Source organism: Dermacentor albipictus, chromosome 8 (genome assembly GCF_038994185.2).
Source record: "Dermacentor albipictus isolate Rhodes 1998 colony chromosome 8, USDA_Dalb.pri_finalv2, whole genome shotgun sequence".
NCBI classification, from domain to species: domain Eukaryota; kingdom Metazoa; phylum Arthropoda; class Arachnida; order Ixodida; family Ixodidae; genus Dermacentor; species Dermacentor albipictus.
Window position 1 is genome coordinate 105,318,800 of NC_091828.1, and position 15,259 is coordinate 105,334,058.

Sequence of the window (15,259 nt, forward strand, 5' to 3'; positions counted from 1 at the left end):
GTTGCAAGAACCGAGCACATGGTGGACGCGGTGTTTTCTAAAGCAATCTAAATGCAAGCAGCGAAGACGCACACGTACCTTCGTATGACGGAGAGTACGCGGATATCGATGTCAGCTCGACGAATTGCAGGCACCCGCGTCACTCTTTGGTCCATCTTTCGGGAACGAAAAAAAAAAACCCCGAAACTTCGATCCCTTGTCGTATTTCCCGGGACAGTGTGGAATGCGTCAGCGCGCCACTGTTAGAGTTTGTAGGCGTGCACTAACGCAAACATTCGAAGCATAAAACACTTCACATCGTGACGAAGCAGTTCACAGATGCAGAAAAAGAAAACACGTCCTCCCCGGTCGCCAATAGAAATGCCAGCACGCCGCCGCAGGGGCTCGTGAGGCTTAGCAATCGGCGTCTCTCGAACGGCGTGGCCATACCTGGCGACACGTCCGCCCGAAGGGAGGCGTTGGTCAAAACTGCGTGACGTCATAGGCCATGGCAGGAGGGTTGAGCAGGCCTGAACATATTCTAGAGGGCGCTCAGTCTGACCGGGGCGAACTTTCCTAAAATTGTACGGAAGGGTACGCCCTGTAGTGGCATGAGTTTCGTACAATAATCACAAGAACAGTTAAATTGAACTCTAGGAATTTAGGCGGGAAAACCATTATTTAAATTTACTAGAACGAACTCTGTCGCTAGTTAGGTATTATAGAAACTGGGTAGTTCAGCCAGAAGTTCTTCACATTGTTGATACCTGCCTCATTGTTAAATTTCGCCCTGGTTAGCTGTGATTGGCCCAGAGGGCTGCTATGGTTTGTCTCTGCTTGGTTCTCGAAAAAGCAGTCGTAGAATTTGACAATATGGCGGAGTTTGACCGGAATGTCCAGAATGGTACGCCGGAATAGTTAGTACATGGATTTCCGTAAACTTCATCCTTAATGTTTTCAACGGCTTTGTGGCTTCCGAAGCTAATCATTTCCATCAAATATTGCGTTTCTATAACTCATAAAAGAAAGATAAATAAAATTATACGACGACAGCATTGGGCGAGGGGGCCTCTAGGACAGAAGCCGCATTGTAATCATTATACGCCACGGACGCAGGCGTCGAGAGGCGGAAAAAAACGTAATATAAGAATTTTCTTGTGGCAAGCCGGTGTCGCGGAGGTTCTTGAGATATTGACACGTGTACTTGTCTTTATCGGGCGACAAGTTTTGCCGCCGAACAAATGTTACCGCACAGCGCGGGACGCGCCTGCATGTATCCGAAGGTTCTGGAAAGTTATCGATGCTTCTACCCGCTGTCTGTTGTCGCCGAACGTTGTGTTATCTGATTTCATCGCTTGACACGAATGGTGTAGAACATTTTAGAAGGCATGCGGGTCCCAACGTTTAATCTGGAACATTCGATGATTGCTGTATAAAAGCCGACGCGCTTGACCCGCTGATCAGATCTTCGACGATCGCCGACTGTGTTCGCCGCTTTCGTTGTGCTATAAGTGTAGCCTGTTTTGTGTGCACAGGTTCGCCCAATAAAAGCTAGTTTTGTATTCCACCATACTGCTTCTTTTTTCGCCGTCACTACCATGTGACAATATCTTGACGCGTTTCGATTAGACCATGAAATTCTGAACAGTCGTAATCAATGCAACTAGCAGCAGTGACAAAAGTTCTCGGAATGTTCTTGTTACGTCCGAAGGAGCAGGATAAAATCGCTGTATCTAGGATGCATTGGCTGCACGTTCAAGAATCCCAGGTCCGGGAAATTAATGCGGAGTACACTACTATGGCGTGCCAATAATCGCGTCGTGGTTTTGGCACCTGAAACCCGCAGAATGTAATTTAGGTTGCTCATTTTTTTTTCTTCGTGCGTTTAGAGAAGTGTAGAGTTCTCGAAAAATATAGGCTAATAAAGGCAGACAAGGCGATATGAACAAGCCCGCCAAAACACCGGAAGTCATAATCACGCGTATGAGACATGTGCACCTACTAATGATCCCCCAATTGTTGGCTTATGCAAATGGGCGGGCCATGTTCCCGACTTTTAGGGAGAAAAATTGTTGCGCTGTTTTGCCTCCATGCATGCCCCCTCTCATCCCTGGTTTTGTACCCCTCCCCCAGTTTCGTGCGTATTATTTTGATCTGACTCACTGTGTGACTTAGGATTGTACGGTGCACTGCATCACAGTAGGAACGCCTTTGCGGGCTGCGTGACAGTGCCCACAGAAACAGTTTGTGTGTACGTGCCTGTGTGTGTAGTTTCTTTTTTTTTAATCCTTCTCCCTCTAACCTATCGCATCCCCTTTCCCCTCCCCCAGTACAGGGTAGCCAACCGGAGATAATCTCTGGCTAACCTCCCTGTCTTTCCTTTGCTTTCTCTCTCTCTCTCTCTTGATCTGACGAAAACGATACGGGCAGCCAGTGGCAACTGCCGTGACAGCTATGCGTCAGTCAATGTTCGACGCACAATTCCGCCAGATAAGTATTGCAGATACGAGACCACGAGTTATACGCTATGTTTATATTGTCTATATTGCAATTACACGAGGAATGAGAGCAAGGAAAAATGTAGCCATTGAGCTGCAATGCAATAACATGTGTGATCATGGCATCGAAGAGAGATATGGCGAGCCTAAAATACTGCGGTGATGGCAGATTTAGGTCCCAGATACAAGAAGGACACCCAGATAATCGATAAAGGTGGCCAAGCGTTCTGTTCGAATTATTTTCAAGAAGCAAACGTTTCCTTTTTGAGTTTTGGAGACAGGGCGAAAGCAGGCACAAAGAGCCAACCTCCGAAAAAATAGGGACGTTTGATGAGCCTGCTCCACATGAATCAGTTTATCAAAAGGTGTTTGACACTGGAATTCGTTTCAGCGGTGGAGCAATAATGCCCCCTGAACCAAGCCATTCGTTCCGAAAGTTGCAGGAAATGTGCAGGGCTGGTTCACGATTTTGCCGCACCCTTTCTCATGTCGGTGCCGATTTGACGCAGACAAGGTAAATATATACCTAGTAGCGACGCTTCCATAGGAGATCATACGTTCAAAACATGGTGGTTCATCGGCGGTTCATGAAGCTTAGCGCCATCTGTACGTGGAGGGAACACTTCCGGCGGAAGAAAAAAATAATGCGGTGCCATATTCATTAAAAACAGAAGTGACGCCATTTTTTTTTTCGAAGGCGCGAAATTTGATTTGTTGGCCTGCCTTTAGAGCTATATATTCAAATACCCCGCCATTCGACATGATGGGCGTTCCGAGCTTTCAGCACGCAAAGCGATGCAGGAAAAGGCCAGCCATAAGGTTGTCGAAATCGCCCCCCTGCACAGAACATATTTTCTCTGCATCTAGACGAAAGCTTTAGGTGTAGAGTGCTGATCCTATCGTCGGATGCCAAGCGCGTCGCGCTGTGCAGTCACACGAAAACAACTACACAATTATCTGGCGGTCGTATATCAATACTTTCCACTGAACAGGTGAAGAAGCGATAAAGCTACCCGCGTCACCAAATTCAGACAAACTTCGGCAAGCAAAAAAACCGCAATGTATGAGGGGGGAGTATTTCGACAGGTCAACTTTACCAGCGCGCCTTCCTGCATATTTCAAGAGGTGAATTGCATTGCGAGTGATAGCGGCGTCAACGCCCCCTGTAGCGATGGGCGCTGAAAAGAAATGTATTTATTTTAATACTAATAAAATTAAATAAAATTCCAATTTTATACTGGAACTTTTTTCTACTGGAAACTTATTATACTGGAAATTATATATATGCTGAACTCATTCAATAATGACATTTCTTTACCTATACTTGAAAAAAGAAAACCAGGTAGTATGGAGCTTGGCCGATAGAGTCCCATGCCGTTTTTATTACCTTTTTTTAACCAGAACGGTCCAATGTTACAGAAAAATGTAGGCGTGGTGACACAGAGATGTACTTACGAGGAAATGGACAAGAACTGAAAGTGAAACTGAAACGACTATCAACTCAAAAGTCGCACCACGTCAAATAGGTTTCGGGCCGACGGACTTTTCCGTGATGGTGTGACCTCGTATGCCATCAATATCTCTGTCGTTGCTATTCTTTTTATTGTAAATAACTCTAATTATACTACTTTTATACGCCGTATATATACAGAGAAAACAAATATCATTCGTTTATATGAATCCAAGGTTTGTGGCAGATGTGGTTTCAGAGACCTTATTAACAAAGTGCTCATTGGAAGCATCTGCTCTTGCTCTTGTCTTCACTGAAATGCCAGCTGTCTCTAACTTTCGAATTTTTTCGCTCGAAGGTATTTGACTATTTAGCAAATAGGTTAATATTCTCCACATTGTTTCTTTAGACCCAGGAGCTCAAGTGAATGTATAAGCGAAGTGTTTACGGCTAACGTTTTCCAAAGCTTCATTTACGCAATTGAAAGAATTGTATATGATTCAAACGTTCCTTTGCTCTTGGCTTTTAAATTTTCGTCGCAATATGGTGTTTTGTTTCTGTAAAACTGGAGTTGGTCATCGATAACCTCCACTACGTAAAGGTTCCAGTAATACGGACTAAAACACTCCTGATCCATACTGCCAATACACCAATATTTGCGCTTATGATTACGTTTCTTGGCATGTATTCTAAAAATTTAACGCAAACTGTTTCAAAAAGGTTTCTTGGCTAGTTTTCTAGAAACAATTATTTTCTTATTATTTTATTGGAAACTGAAGACGTGATTAGACTCATGTGACAGGTAGCCATACTTGTCCACAAGCCATGCATATTACGAACAATAGGCGGGTGGTGCAATATTCGGAGAATGAGAAAAATTGTCATCCGCTTTTACTGTAATACGAAGCTGAATAGGAAACCAGAATATTTGATTTGGAGTTTTGTTCTCTTTTCACAACTTGATATCCCTAGCGCGCCTTGGCAGAACTGATTTGCCGTATTCAGTGTCTTGATGCTTCGGGTTGGTGATCAACACTGCCTCCCCTTGCACTCTGCAAGGCTCCTGGTTTGCTCATATGCTGGTTTGCTGGTTGCTAAGCGACCGATTTAAAGCCGTTAGTCCTGGGTTCCATCTTCGCACGAGAGCAATTTTTCCTTCAACGTTGCAGGTTTCTTTATGATAATAGCAATGTAGAGTTTTGTGGTTTTTGTGTCCCACTGCAGTTGCTGCAATTCATAAAATGCGGCTTTTCCCCCTTCGATTAAAATGTCAACTGTTCACGGGTTTCCGCAGCATTTCCTTGCCTACTTGCGAGGTGTGGTATCAGATATTTCCCCAGAAGCTTCGCGCGGTCCGCTCTTAAGTGTCTCGTGAGTTCGCTTCATTCAGACGCATTCAAAGTGTAAAATTAGGTGACTTTTAAAATGCTTTCTGACTGTCACCATAACCTGATGCGAAGCTAGGATACAACGAGAACCACATAATGACGGAAGGACAACTTACGAAAAGAAACGTAGTCCATGCATTCCCTGTCGCAGGGCTTTGTCCTTCGAGAAAGATTTGGCTCTGATAGTGGTGTAAGATTCGTCGGACGATCTCACCGCTGCCACCATTTGTTAGATTTGTCGGACGATCTGCGAGCTGTAGGCCGATCTCACCGCTGCCATTCAGATGTAAGATTTGGCAGTCGTAGCTGTAGGAAGGAGCTTGGCTCTTCGTCGGGACTTAGGAGAGCAGGATTTATTTACATGTTATTTACAGTTGAACATGAGATACATCGACAGTCTAGCGTGACTCTGAAATGGAGCCCGCAAGACGAAGCATACAGCAAACGAGCGCACAGCTCACGAGTCCATTTCGAGCACGACAACGAGCACACTCTAGCAGCCGACAATCCCTGTTTATAAGCAGTCCGCTCGACGTCATAGTTCGACGTCATTGTACATGACCCGCCCTTTTGGAGGAGGCGGGCTCTCGACTTGGAGGAGGAGGAGGGCTCACACACACGCACACACACACACATACACACGCACACACACACACACACAACACACAACACACACACACACACACACACACACACACACACACAAAGGTGCAATGGTCCGGAGCCGATGCCAGAGGGGCTTCGTAGAACTCTGAGCCATTCCGGGTAGCGCTTTCGGGTAGCACATTGTCTTGCGTCTTGGTCTGCGCGTGGGAAGGAGCCTTCGTCGGCGTTCCCGCGGCAACTCTCCCACTCATAGCACAACAGGGGGGCGCTGTCGTGTTGCGCACAAAGCCTGCTTTGCCGAACTCGGAGCCGTCCCGGGTGGCGCGTCCAGGTAGCACATTGTCTGGTGTCACGAAAAGCGCATGGGGAGGTTCCGCCGATTACCTCCCATCGAGAACTCCCCTGAGCTGACCCCTCGCCACGTGGCTGCCACTTATCCGCAGTTTTCTGAACTGCGCGACCGTCCCGGTTGGATCGGAACACGTGCAGCGGGCTGAAATAGCTGCAGGCGGATCCTAACAGTGGGCAATGGAGCAAGTTGGAAGCGGCAAACTGTGAGGCATCGCGGTTGCTTTATCAAACAGGCTCGAGCCAACGTTGAGCTGACTTATGAACTGTTACCGGTCCAACGCTCGTAACGTCCTCTGCCGGTTTCCATCCCGTCGCTGAAGACCTCCTCATTTATGTTAATGGCAGGGTGGGACCTCCGTAATAATAATTTTTGAGAGCGTTGTCAGAAACTTTCTTGCTGATTTTCATCTCATTTTCGACGATTTCATAACGTTCGTGTGCATAGAATTGTTATTTGTTAATCGAGTAGCTAACGCCAAATAGTGCGCAAGCAGCCCACCCAGCTTGTCGCAAAAACTTGTGAGTGGGGCACGATGCAAGGGCGGCTAGCACTCTAGACGGTGTTTACCCAATCCGGGCTCTCTCAGTGCTTCTATGCTCGCGGACAACTTTCTGTTGCAATGAAGAGGAAGCTACGTAGGCAAAGCGGCAACACGAGAGAGCGCTTCTGAAAAAAACAATGGCTGTGGCTTAGCTAAGGTTAAGCCCAGGATACGAAGCATATACTAGCCTTTATTTTAGCTGTTGAACCACTGTTTAGCCTGGTGAACTGCTGTTGCTTGGCTATATTTGGTTCGGCTAGACGAAGAAACAACTCATGCGTTACTCTGCTTCGCCTTCAAGAGTGGAACGCGACAGCGTTCCCGTCGACCCGCGAAGGGGTGTAAGACAATGGGCTACAGGGCAGCGACTACGCGCCCCGCATTGGACGCGGTGAGCGTCGAGCAAAGCAGCGTTCAGCGCGGCAACGAAATGTGCGCCTGAGCAAGAGACGCACGCCTTAGAAACAGCTCGTTTCTAAGGCAACACCGCATTCACTAGAGGCGCTTTTGTACCGCTTTGAAGCATCGTACCCGTGGCTCAGTGGTAGCGTCTCCGTCTCACACTCCGGAGACCCTGGTTCGATTCCCACCCAGCCCATCTTGCAAGAGTTGAGCCAAAGCCACCTAGAAAGAAGCGCAGCTGCTTATACACCACCGCGACGCCGTGAGTGACGGCGCGAGTTGGAGCCCCGTTTCTCCTCTGTCGTGACGTCACGGTGTCACGTGGTCAGCCTTTAAGGCGACAGCGCGAGTTGGAGCCCCGTTTCTCCTCTGTCGTGACGTCACGGTGTCACGTGGTATGGCAGGGGGTAAAAGGTCATTGAAGGCGACACCGCCGCGCCTGAGGAGCTGGGTTGAGCTCTAGTAATATGCTTCGCATAAAACACTGGTGTTTTCATCCACGCTCGCTTAAGCTCTGGAAAAGAACACGTAAACACCTTATTAGCAGCACTTAAGCAGGACAAAACACACAGAAGAATAGAAACGCTTGCTTATTTGACTGCCTTTCCCTTCCGCGTCTGGGCAAACCGCCAGACGTGGAAGCTGCGTCTCTTCCGAGCCATCGAAAGCACTGTCAAACGCTGGCGGTCTTCTTGGCGCAGTAACACTTGTGCAGAAGTTCCACACCCGTCGCTTTGCCTTCACTGCCAGAGTTGTCTGCAATACTGTAGGCACAGCAGGCAAACAGCGAAAGTCTGCCTAGCCGGGAGAAGCGCATTAGAGAGTGCTACATGAGTAGATAAATTTGGCGAAAAGTGATGGCGCGCTTAAGTTGCTTCGTTGTTGCAGACAGTAAATTAAAAGGCATGTGCTGATAAGGAAGCCTATAATGAACTTGGCAGTAGTTTTCAAAATCTTTTTACGCCCATAAATTTATCAATAGAAAAATGCGGGAATAGCGGTATTCACTTTCGAGGTCCTGTATAGTGACATGCGCGAGCCGATCTTTGGCAAGTTGGCCTCATGCACAATGTGCCAAGTGTTTGACGTGATGGAAAATGGAAGAGTAGAAAAATAATGATGCCGTTGAAGTAACGAGTAGACATAGCGAAATAAGTATACCACAGAACACCTATACAAACTTAGAGAAACTGTACCTTCCACTGTGCTACGGAAATAAGCGTAGCGGTGGCGTCGTGAACTAAAGTATGCGACCAAAAGTGGCGCTGTACATCAGGAAACTGATGTAATGTAATGTATAAGTGTAATAAAGACAGAAATACGGAAAGAGAACCAACATATGTTCGTTGGAAAGAAAAAAAGAAACCGAAAAGCTGGTGGAACAAGGAGATACGAGAAGCGTTCGCCGAACGACAGAAAGCATCTCGAGAGCACAGGCAGGCAAAGAAGGCGCAGTTGCCACAGGATGAAATAACTAGTAAATGGGAAATATACCGGGAGAAAAAGTCTATGGTTCAAATACTGGTGCAAGCAAAATTAAAAGGTGAAAGTGAACGTTGGTTGTCAGAAATACGTGAGAAACAGAAGGCCGCACCTAGAATATTTTGGAACCACATAAAATTATTAGGCAGGAAGTCAACAACAATACAACAACATATCCTAGACGAAGATGAAAACAGACTCGAAGGAGAAGCGGCAATAAATTACATCCGAAAAGCAACAGTCGAATCTTTCCAAGGCAATGACGAGGTTATACTTGTTGAAAAAAAGAGCACGAAAGAGACCCAAGGGGAAAAGCAGCTGGTGCTAACAAATTTAAACTGGAAGAAAGCGGAAGAGAAAATTCCTAAGCGTACAGCCACCGGGATAGATGAGGTTCCCATTAGGCTGATAAATGAACTAGGACCAAAAAGTAAGGAAGCTCTGGTGAAAGCAGTGGAAAGAACTTTAAAAGATAGACGAATACCAGACAGCTGGCGACAAAGTAGAATGAATTTATTTATAAAGGAAAGGGGGAGAAAGACAGAATTCACTCGTATAGACCGTTGAACATTACATCGGTAATATACAGGCTAGCAATGCAGGCAATCAAATTAAAGCTTCAAGCATGGACAGAAAATAATGGCATTTTGGGAGAGCTTCAGAATGGTTTCAGAATAGGTAGGCGTTTGGATGACAAGTTGTTTGTTCTTACTCAGTGTATTGAAATATGAAAAGCAGAAAGCAGACCGTTGTATATGGCCTTTTCAGACATTACAGGAGCCTACGACAACGTGGACCGCAACGTACTGTGGGATATCCTGGAAGGGGAAGGCTTAGGTAACGATTGTATACAGCTTTTGAGAGAGATTTACCTAGAAAATACCGTTTGCGTTGAATGGGAAGGGATGAGGAGCGAGGAGAAAGTTCATATCAACAAGGGACTGAGGCAGGGGTGCCCTTTATCCCCGCTGTTGTTTATGATGTACATGGTGAGGATGGAGAGGGCGCTAGAAGGAAGTAATATCGGGTTTAATCTTTCATACAAACAGGCGGGTACAGTAATAGAGCAGCAACTCCCAGGTTTATTTTGTGCGGATGACATTGTGTTGCTAGCTAACAAGCAAAGTGATTTGCAACGTCTGGCTAATATCTGTGGACAGGAAGGCAACGATTTACGCTTGAAGTTTAGTGTTAGCAAATCAGGTGTTATGGTATTCAATGAAAACAGTGAACAGACAGTGGAGGTACAGGGCCAAGAAATACCTCGGGTAACAGAATATAAATACCTTGGTATATGGATAAACGAAGGCAATGGATATCTAGAAACACAGGAAAAAACCATAACAGTAAAGGGGAAGAGAAGCGCAGCCATAATGAAACACAGAGCGCTATGGGGATACAATAGGTACGAGGTCCTCCGAGGTATGTGGAAAGGTGTAATGGTTCCAGGACTTACTTTTGGAAATGCGGTTGTTTGCTATAAATCAGGGGTACAATCAGGACTCGACGGGAACCAAAGGTCAGTGGGTCGCCTCGTATTGGGAGCTCACGGGAAGACTACAAATGAAGCTGTGCAGGGTGATATGGACTGGGCTAGTTTTGAAGTGAGGGAAGCTTGCAGTAAAATTGAGTATGAAGAACGGCTGAGGAATATGGAAGAAAGTAAATGGGCTGGGAGAGTGTTCAGGTATCTGTACAGGAAAAACATTGATCCACAGTGGAGGAAAAGAACTAGGAAGCTTACCAGCAAGTATGCGGCCTGTAGGGTGGACAACACAACAACAAAGGTCAAGCGGAAAGTCAGAGAAGCTGAATTAATCTCATGGGTGGCGGCAATGGAAAAGAAACCTGCCATGAGTAACTACTTAAGAGGAAAAAACGAAATCAGGAAAGAAACCATTTATGATAACTCAAAGGGAAGCTCATTACTTTTCGAAGCGAGATCAGGATGCCTTAGAACACGCACCTATAAAGCGAGATATAAGAAGCAAGACGAAGCATGTGCTTGCTGTGGTAAAGCTAGGGAAATTACGGAGCACGTTTTATTAGAATGTGAAGACGTCTACCCAGCGGTTGATTTAGGCACCACTGGCCTCCTTGAAGCCCTTGGGTTCAGTGGGAGCAGGGGTAAAGCAAACATGTCCGCAATAGACATTAGTAAGAGGCGACTGGAGGATTGGTGGAGGAAAAGTAGGGAACCGACAAAAGACGGAGACGTACAAAAGCACAGTTCGCAATAGGGGATCAGAAAATTTGGGCGTGGTAGTTCATAGTGTTTTTTTTTCTTTTTTCATTGTTTAACCTAGGTAGAATATTAGGCAGTATAGTAGCAAGAGCTTGGTGGCGCAACCCACCGCCCCATTCCAAAGGGGACGCTCATAACATCCATCCATCCATCCGGAAACGGGGTTTTGCACACGCTTTACCAGGTGTTCTGTGGCTTTACTGGGTTTCTGGCTGCTGCGCCTCGATCGTACTCCCGCCAGTTTGGTTGCTGTGTGACAAACGTAGCGCCTGCATATATACGTAGGCACTACGTTTGCCACACAGCAACCAAACTGGTGGGAGCACGATCGAGGCGCAGCAGAATACATGTAGAGCTGAGTCATATCGAGTAAGGGCACACTCTGAACTGACTTTTAATGGCATCCCGAGCGGTTTTTCGTTTATTACGCCGCCGTTACCCCGAGTAGTGCCGCCGCGCTTCAGCTGTTGCATTTCGTGTAGGGCTACTGACAGAATGCGGTTTCCAGGTGGCACGATGGCCTCGACTGGAATAAACGCACACGACACCAAAGATTGAGTAAGCCTGAAAATATTTTATTTGCATTTTACAAGTACAACAAAAAGCACACGTCTACGCATCCACACAAACGCAGTTACATAGTCAAGAACATAGTCAAGAAAAGGCTCATTAATAAGGGTAGCACAAGCGCACAAGAAAGAAGACCTAAGCTATATACAAAACGTACGGTCGGCTGCTAAGCATAATAATTTCCCTGTCACCGCGTGTCACTTTTATACAGCATCTTTACAGCACTACCAGGCCGGGTAGTTTGGCCGAAAGAACGCAACAGCTTACGGCCGTCAGCTGCCTCTTCCTTACGGGTGTCATAATTATGCTAATCTCCGCATCAACGTCGTGCAAGTCCGCATACAGGCATCTGTATCTGAACCATATGTGCCAGCTTAATACATGTGTAGTGAAATTATGATAACCACTGCGTCTTATCAAACGTATTGGTTTTGCAAATGTGCATTACAGCTGACGGAACGACATACTGTAAGTGAAGCACGAGAGAACAAGGACAAAAGGAGGGTACAACATTTGAAGAAATGAAGAATTAGTAGGCGTACAGCAAGCAAGCGATGACGGAGAACACACAATGATGCATCGGGTGTTCTGTGACATCGGTTTGCGTACTTACGGTGTTATGGAGATCAACGGCATAAAAACGTACCTTCAAGCGTACTCCCTCAACCTCCGCCGCATTCATTGCGATAATCAACGCCTAAACAAAATGAGGCACTATTTTTTGCCAAGAGTAGACCTCTTTACAGCAAGTCTATGTAATGACTCGCAGACGAAACCAGCATGCTTTCGAAAATGTTTTACCGGTTTTACTGCCGTAGTATTTGAACGCCAACGGCCAGGAAACACATCGATACCAATAGGCTGTCGGCTGTCGGTGGTTAATCAAGTACAAAAACCTTGACGCTATGACTAAAAAGCAGCTTCAGCAATCAAATTTAAAAAAAACTCAACTGCCTATTTGCCTGAGGTAACAAAACGTCCTTAGACACTTCGATTGTTTATGTCAATGGTTTGGGTAAAGTAAAAAATTCAGCATGCTCAGCGTCCCTAGCAGAGAAAGCATAAATTAAAGTATTCGACCAAATTACAGTAGCTCCACTTGCGCGCTTACGCTGAAACGCGCCTCGATTGATTTTTCGCCCTCTGTGGCCATTTGTTGAATTTGAGAGTGTGCGGGGCCTCAGTATACCTGGAATGAGAAAGTGTACCGGCAGGGATTCATTGTCTGTAACGGCAGGTGTGCAAACAGGCACCTAAGTATAGCGAGTACAAGGAGGACAACGGCGTTTGAGTTGGCTAACTCATTTTTCTTCCATGCATACCATTACGCGCCATCAACACAAGCAATCTATATTTTCTCACTACGCAACATTTCAGCAAAACTGCATGTCGTCAGAGCGCCATAATATACCGCTTTTATGGCTCCAAGATCTTCATTTCAAAAATAAATTTGCCAGACAGAAGCACCATGGCTGGATATTTATTGTCCATGTCACGAGCCAATGGACCTATGATACGAAAGTTAATAAATGGACAGATGCTAATAATCTACCACTCTGCAATGAAGCCAACCATTTTATGGCAACCACAGTTTCGTTTCTTGCTATCCGGGAAAGCAATTTACAGTATTCTTCATTGTTTTTCTAAAACCGCTGAAGCTCACCTATATCTACCACTACGGAAAGGTTATAGTAATATGGGATGAAACACTCCGGATCCATGCTGCTGCAATAGCAACATTTGTCCTTACGATTATGTTTCTTCGCTTAAATACATGAAACTTTCTGAAAATTCTTTCTCAAATGTTTTCTTTCCTTATTTTCTAGAAAATTTTACTTGCCTAACTTTGTACTGGAAATTCGCGACACGCTAGGCTTAAGTGGTAGACACCCGTACTTTTCCCCAAGCCACCTATCTTACGGACTTTCTGCGGGTTCTGTAATATTTGCAGAAAAATGTAAATTGACAGCCGCATTCACTGTAACACGAAGCTATAGAGGAAACCAATTAGTTTCCTTTGCAGTTTCGTTCCACTTTATGAAACTTGCTTCACCTTGCGCTCTTTTGCGCAACTGAGTTGTTGTATTCGAAGCTTTGAAGCTTCGGGTTGTCCCTCACTTCAGCCTCTCATTGCAATTTGCAAGACTACTGCTTTGTTGAGATGGTAGAGCGACCAACGAGGAAAAGCGTTGGTCATGGTTACGATCTAGAGACCGGGGCAAATGTTCCTTCAACTGTAAGGTTTCTTTCGGAGAAAGTCTCGTGGGGGTTTCTATGTTTTCAAGTTGTTTTGCGATACAGTCCGTGCAGTGCCAATTTTTTCCCTTTGATGAAACATCCAGCTCTGTGCGAATTTCCGTAGGACGGACTTGTCATTTGGCTGCATTTGAAATCGAAAAGCTTCCGAACCTAAGTGTATCCAGAAACTGCTTCATTCAGGCGCACTCGACAAGTAAAATTGTCGTTTCCAATCTGTTCTGAGTTTCGCCACAAGTTGGTGTATTGCCTTGTTACAACGAAAACAACATAATGGCGAAGAACGACTTGCGAAAAAAATAATAGCCTATGTATACATTCCTGTTCTTGAATTGTATGATTCGAGAAGGATTTGACGCTGGTCAAATTGACTCCACTGGAGCAAGTTGAAAAAGGGAACTGCGAGGCACCATGGTTCCATTGTGACCGACTACAACGTACAGGCTCGAGCCAAGGTTGGGCAGATATATGGATTGCATATTCCTCCTCAGCCGAACGCTTGTCATTTACTCTGCCCGTTTCCATGGCTTCGCTGTGGAGCTACTCAATTATTTTTATAGCGCAAATTCTCCTATCCCAGTCGGTTTGAATTTCTTTGTTGGGGGCCGTCTCAATTCGTTTTTTTTGTTTGTTTGTTTTTTGCAACAGCGTTGTTCGTCATCTCCCTACATATTTTCTTGTCATTTTAGACGATCCCACATGGGTTAAGTGCATGGAAACACTATTTTTTCATTGGGTAGTTAACATCACCACAGCCTCCCGACAGATAAGTGCACAGACATCCCGTTGCGCTCATTCATGCGGCCTGCGAGTGGGGAACGCCGCAAGGGCTTCGAAGCCTGTTGGAGGCGCTGAGACAACTCGACTGCCTCAGTGCTTCTAAGCCCGGCTGGAAAAGACCAAAAGGGTGCCAAGCCTGGATAGCCGCGTTAGCGAGCTCTACGCTTACTAGATATATGGTGCCAATGCTAATGACACGCTTGCTGTCCTAGGCTGATGCTAAAAAAATGGCTGTGGCTTAGGTAAGGTTAAGCCCAGGATGCGAAGCATACTAGCCTTTATTTTAGTTGTTGAACCACTGTTTAGCCTGGTGAACTGCTGTTGCTTGGCTATATTTGGTTCGGCTAGACGAAGAAACAACTCATGCATTACTTCTTCGCCTTCAAGAGTGGAACGCGACAGCGTTCCCGTCGACCCGCCAAGGGGTGTAAGACAATGGGCTACAGGGCAGCGACTACGCGCCCCGCATTGGACGCGGTGAGTGTCGAGCAAAGCAGCGTTCGGCGCGGCAACGAAATGTGCGCCTGAGCAAGAGACGCACGCCTTAGAAACAGCGCGTTTCTAAGGCAACACCGCATTCACTAGAGGGAGGCGCTTTTGTACCGCTTTGAAGCGTTGTACTCGTGGCTCAGTGGTAGCGTCTCCGTCCCACACTCCGGAGACCCTGGTTCGATTCCCACCCAGCCCGTCTTGCAAGAGTTGAGCCAAAG

The 15,259-nt window shown here is 46.1% G+C and overlaps 2 protein-coding genes across 2 annotated transcripts in view; both read right to left on the reverse strand.

Annotated features, from left to right (window-relative positions):
* Nucleotides 1-458, reverse strand: part of LOC139048930 (uncharacterized) — a 76,573-nt gene extending 76,115 nt beyond the window's left edge. The window contains exon 1 of the mRNA XM_070523910.1: nt 79-458. The gene's annotated coding sequence lies outside the window, so the exon portion shown is untranslated. The remainder of the gene's footprint in view (nt 1-78) is intronic.
* LOC139048938 (protein NLRC3-like) overlaps nt 1-15,259 on the reverse strand; it is a 462,676-nt gene that overhangs the window by 433,470 nt on the left and 13,947 nt on the right. The window lies entirely within an intron of this gene.